This window comes from Peromyscus leucopus, chromosome 5 (assembly GCF_004664715.2).
Source record: "Peromyscus leucopus breed LL Stock chromosome 5, UCI_PerLeu_2.1, whole genome shotgun sequence".
Taxonomy (NCBI): Eukaryota; Metazoa; Chordata; class Mammalia; order Rodentia; family Cricetidae; genus Peromyscus; species Peromyscus leucopus.
Window position 1 is genome coordinate 88,013,895 of NC_051067.1, and position 6,347 is coordinate 88,020,241.

Genomic DNA, 6,347 nt, shown 5'->3' on the forward strand with positions numbered 1-6,347 from the left:
ATTTTTGACAGTTTGTCACTAGAAAATAGACCTTTAGTGAGAAATGAAGAAATACAATGGAGTGTAGGACCAGCACATACCACAGAATTGTGTTTAAACAAAACAGAAATCAATAGGAACTCGTGGTCCTTGGGGAAGGAAGGACACCTGCGCTTTAGTGGCTTGCTGATTCTGAAGTTGCTTTCTTTTGCTTGATCTGATCCCCATTTCCTTTTAAACCGAGCCTTCTCTTTCATCCCTAGCACCAGCCCCAAGTAGCGCTTCCTGATAGAGTCGCAGGAGAGTGATACGAACATTTGGAACGGGACACCTAGAGGAAGTAGTTATAACTTCAAGCTAAATGGCAGATTGATGTCTTCCTCTACTTGGCCTCCTGTTAGAACGCGGAGAACTACGTCCGTGTGCAGTTGGAACTCCCAAGGTTCAATATGTGCCTAGTAATTGAGACAAGCTTCCAAAGTTTCTAGTTTAAGAAACCTAAGAGAATCACTGACTCAAGGAAGACAGAAGAATGCATCCAAGAACAAAAACAAAACACTACATGAGCCTATTCATATGTGGAGTTTATTAAAAAAAAAAATGAACTCATAGCACTAGAAAGTGAATTGGGGTGGGGCCTGGGGATTGCGAAGGGAGATTTAGGAGGAGGGACTAATTAAAGGAACAGAATTTCAGTGACATTAGTAGGCAGTAGGGATCTATTGTACAGTAGTTTCTAATATGTATTTTATTCTTGAGCAATGCTAACAATGTGAATGTCAAGTGTTCTCATTACAACATCATGTAAGAAATAAGTCAGACTGTGCATGTCACTGGGCTAGGCAGGGATGGCCAGTGGCTGTCCTGTCTACCATAGGGTGACCACATGTGGAGTTGCTCTAATACTCAAATTCTTATGTACAGCAAGGACAACAGAAGGATGCCTTCTAAATCTTGGTGTGTGTGTGTGTGTGTGTGTGTGTGTGTGTGTGTGAGAGAGAGAGAGAGAGAGAGAGAGAGAGAGAGAGAGAGAGAGAGAGAGAACAACCTCTGTGCTGATGTTGGTCCTTGCATTTTATCTTGTTTGAGCAGGGCCTCTGTTGTCTGTCCCCTGGAGAAAAGACGCTGGTGGCCTTTAGCTTCTGGAGGTAATCCTCTCCATCTTCCAACAGGAGCACTGGGTTACAGATGGGTGCCATTGTGTCTGGCTTTTATGTGGGCTCTAGGGATTTGAACCTGGAGTCTCATAAAGGCTTGCAGGCCAGTGCCTTTAATTATTGAATCAAGTCCTAAGCCCCCTAAGTTCTTTTCTGATTCTAAGGTACAGTTAAATCTCAGCTATAGTGATTATAAACAAAACAAATGTTTGTTGAGCAGTATGACATTCCCTATGGAAATAAAGTGTCTTTTATAAAGTTCTCTGAATTAAAATGACAAAAATGTAATTGAAACAGCAGAAACCTTCGATCACTAACCTTCTCTGACAGGAAATCCTACTTGCTGACAATGTATAGTAGGTGTAGGAAGAAAACAACTATTACATCAAGACTGACTCTGTAGATTCTGAGGCAATAGAATAAAACATATGAACAGCTCAACAAAATTTAATTGAGTATCAGAGGAAATAAAGAGAGGTCCTGGGTGAATGCTGAAAACACTTATGGATGATACTAATTATGAAGACTTGACTCTGTGGGTCAAAAGCTGGGTCCAACTGCATATGTACTGAGTTCTTTAAATAAGTTAATTTGGCAGTATCAATTTGACTGCAATTTTTACCCTGAATGTGAATCTTCCACTACCTAGAGGAGGTCAGCTCTTACGTCACAAGAGCTTCTCTGTCCCTGAGTCCATTAGCTGCCCTTGGCATTCCTGGCTTGGTCTGGGTCTGTATATTCTGCCTCTAGATACTATTGTGGCCATGCTGTGACACTCCCAAGCAAGACCACCACAGAGATGATATCAGATGCAAAACACACAGGGATTTATTGATAACAAGCAAGCCTGGGCTTGGTCTGTGTCCAACCACTCACACAGTGGGTGGAGGAGGATGAGGGGTTTTGAAAGGGAAAAACCGCAAGCAGGGTGGTACAAGCCTTGGCATCACATGATTGGGTAAGGGTATGTAACCTTTGAACTTACTGGTTGGGGATTACAGTTATCATTTTTGGGCAGGCCTGCACAAGCTGCCTGGGGGGGGGCTGACTGGCCTTGCACATACTGACTGTAGGGGCTGACTCAGTGGCCCAGGCTCTGTCCTAAAGCTGCCATGGAGGCTGGCTGGCCTTACATGTTCACATTGACCCATGCACGTAGCTCTAAGTTGGGTGAGGGCTCCCAGACAGTAAACAATTGACTGAACCTTGAGCAGTCAGAGTACGTGCAGAAAGGGAGCTACTGCAAGGACTATGTCATGGCCCTGAAACTGCTGCTCAAGTCTCAGGAAACTGAAACTGAGGCCTGATCTCTGAGAGAAGACTGACAGCCTGTTATGGCATCTGCTTGGTCCTTTCATTCCCCGCTTGAGTAGTATATTATCTCCAATCTTGGAGATGTTTCTTTTTGGTAAAAGACTTTACCACCAGGGTAGTAGATCATTTTAGAGACTAGGACTTAAGAGTTTTCCCATTATCAATAGCAAAGTGAGCCTCCCCTTATTTAGTTTTTGTCATCTGCAAGTGTGTCATGGGTTTGGTACAGGTGCTGATATTGGGATTCTAGCATCCTCAGTTCAGTGGTACCCAGACAGGAATCACCGTTTAGTTCAATGACATAAGAGCCAACAGTAATTAGCAGAAGAGTCAAAACCCTGTGATTCTTGACAGAGTTCCTTATCCTGAAGGAAATTAGAAATGAGAATGGGGACCAGTTATTATTTTATCTCAGGTTCCCTATGACAAGAAATTCCCCTTTGATCTAACGTTCGGGGGGTGGGAGTGGGGTGGAATAAGGGTGACATGTTCACTTCTGTAATTACTTCCTGCTGACATTGGGACATTGTTGTCAGGGCCCTGGAAAGCTGGAATGTTAGTCAAAGGCAAGGAGGGAAGGTTTTATTGATCAGCTGAAGAGATGGCATTTATATTGGCTAGATTGGTCCATATCAGCTTTCAGCAAGTTCAGGGCTTGCAGTCATTTGGAGTAGGTTGTCACCAGGAAATGATGCTTGGATGTGTCTGTCAGCCAAGTGGAAACATGTTGAGACAGATATAAACTAAGAACAGGAGTTAAAATTCATGAACTTATTTGCAACTTTCAGACCCATAGTCTCAGCAATTGTAGCATTATCAATTTGCATTGAAATCTATATTGTGTTTTCTATCTAGAGAGCCAGGTATAGATTGGACTGATGTCTTTAGCCTGATGAAAAGCATCTGTAAGTCTATATTCAGAACTTGGTTCTCTCTCTCTCTCTCTCTCTCTCTCTCTCTCTCTCTCTCTCTCTCTAAGAGATTTAGTAGCTTTAATTAATTAATTCATCGATCAATTAATTAATAAGGTGGCTGCAACCTTGTGGAAGACTCTAGCTGACTGATGTTGTTAAGCTGACAAAGCCATAGCTAGTCCAGTCATCAAAGCTATCAGAGACCTGAGAAGGATACATTGTACCTGAGTGCAGACTTCCAAATCTATTAAAAAACAACAGAGACTATCCATTGTCCAGACCACCATCACCGCAGGCTCCTGTAGTCTTCATAACATTGGTAGGACAGATGTCAAGACAGCCTCAGTCTTGGCTGCTGGGCCCATGACGTGAAATTTTCCCTGTGGAGGAGCAACTTGGGAAAGACTGACCTTATCTTGTCAGTGTCTCATTTGTCCATTCTGGGCCGGATCTTTGGCAGCAGGTGTTGAGCTGGGGCATCTTGCTCAGTGGTTGATGTTATCACCAATTCAGGTGACACCTTCCTGTCATTGTTCCATATCTTCTTTGGAGTCATTGCAAGTCATTGCTAGGAACTAGGGAGCTGGGAGTCTCTGTTTGTTATAGTAAGCTTTTTATCAAATAATTTAAATGCCATATTCATCAGATCTTTGACAGGTTTGAAAACCATTATCTATTAAATATATCTGAGCCAACCAAATCTAGACCTAATCTTGAAAACATCTCTAAGTTTGGTAACAATAACCATGCTAATTTGTTATCCTGTAGATATTAGTCAAATGCACCTCTCAGGTTCTGTTTTTTTCTTATTTAAATAGCTTGTAACTAAATAAGAGTTAACAGTTTATGCTTTAAACTAGTATCTGAATACCCGAATGACTAGTATTAACTTGTATTCCTCAACACAGAGGACATGCAAACTCAGACATTCAAAACCAAGCATGCATATGGCCACATTTTCATTCATATCTGCAGAGTAGACAGACATTTTTAAAACTATGAATCTTTGGAGTCTCATAACAGCAGAATAGCAAGAAAAAGAAATCTGAAACATGTTTTATTCTTTTATACACCTCAAGTCAATTATTTTTATCATTACTTAAGCCTTTTTATCCTCAGACCTTCATAACTTGCTTTTTAAAACATTCAACATTCCAGTAACTTGAATTTTACATAGTTTTCTTATTCCCAAAACATTTTTAATATTCCCATACCTAAAACCTCTACATCTTAGACCCCACATAAACTTTACTTATACTCAAACCTCACAACTTACTTAAATTTTAAAGTTCTACATTTTTATACTTCAAACTACTTCCATGGACCCAAAATATCACATACTCAAACCCTCACAACATGCTTAAGCCTTCAAATTTAAACTGCTTCCTCAAACCAAAAAATCATTTATTTAAACTTTTATCCTCATATCTCAGGCCTTTATATTCTTATAAAAACATTACATCCTAAAACAACTTTTTTCTGTTTAATTCATTGAGCTATCTTTTACTTGGAATTTGATACAATTTTTTCCCTTATCTTAACCAACAATAATTTGTAACCAATTCTCTTTTTTGTTTTTTTGTTTTTTGTTTTTCGAGACAAGGTTTCTCTGTGTTGCTTTGGCCTTTCCTGGAACTCACTTTGTAGACCAGGCTGGCCTGGAACTCACAGAGTTCCGCCTACCACTCACAGAGATCCTCCTGCTTCTGCCTCCCGAGTGCTGGGATTAAAGGCTTGCGCCACCACTGCCCGGCCTCCAATTCTCTTAAATGATGGCAAGTACTTGTAACCCATTAACTCAAAATGACCAAAACCCATGCATTTTTGACTGTTAATTCAACATTTTTTTTCAAGCAATATCAGGACAGAGAAGGGAAATGCTGGCCGGCAGAAGAGACCTTGAAGTTATCACATTGAAGGACTTGACTTAGGAAGGAAGGGTGGGGGGAGCAGTGGGCACACAGTGTGTCCTTGGCTGCCAGTGTTGCTGAAAAAAAGTTTTTGTTAACTCTCTGACTAAAGTCAGATTCTCTGTTCAGTGTTCACACAGTTTTTGTCAATTGCAGGCAGTCCCCATCCCCCTGCCCATAGCTCCCATCTCCGCCCGCCTGTACCGAGAGCGCACACCCCCACCCTCTGTGCGAGCGGCCGCTGCAGTCCTGATAGCAAGAGAGCTAGGGAGGGAGGGAGGTGGCCCTCGCTGTGCCTCTCTCTCCTCTTTCAGGAGAAGAGGGAGGCTAGCAGACAGAAACAAATAACATTCACACAGACAATCCCAGTGCCGGAACATCGGCACTGAGATGACGGCCTCACTCGCAGCTAGTGAGCCCCTCTTGAGCACAGCAGCCCCACCTGGCAGGAGCTATCTGCACACAAGACCAAGGACACATGAAAAAAACCTTGCCTCAATGAGACAACCAAAAAAGCTCCAAGAATGATAACGGCCTGATGGCGAGCCAGACTCGAGGCTCACTGTCCTCGATCAGACATTCACGGGGGCGTCTACATTCCCTTCAGGGGCTTTCACATTCCTGCCTCCAGGCCCTGGAATGTCTCCCGAGACCCCTGCGACCCCGGCTTACCAATGTGTCAGCTGGCTGCCTGCCATAGGCACTGTCCGTTACTGGATCACACCACAGATCTTAGCGCACCTCAGAAAATGGACATATAGAGACACACAAAGACATGGACAAACAAAGACACACAGAAACTTACCAGCTGGTTAGGAACCCCTCGAATCAGGGTCTGGGGGTCGCAGGATGAGCCCCCAAATGTTGTGGCCACGTTGCAAGACCCCCGAGCAAGACCACTACTGAGCCGATATCCGATGCAAAACACACAGGGGTTTATTGATAACAAGTTAAGACCAGGCTTGGTCTGCATCCAACACTCAACACAGCAGGTGGAGGAGGACGGCCCTGCGCTCTCAGGGTGAGGGGTTTTTAAAGGGAAAAACCACAAGCAGGGTGATACAAGCCTTTGC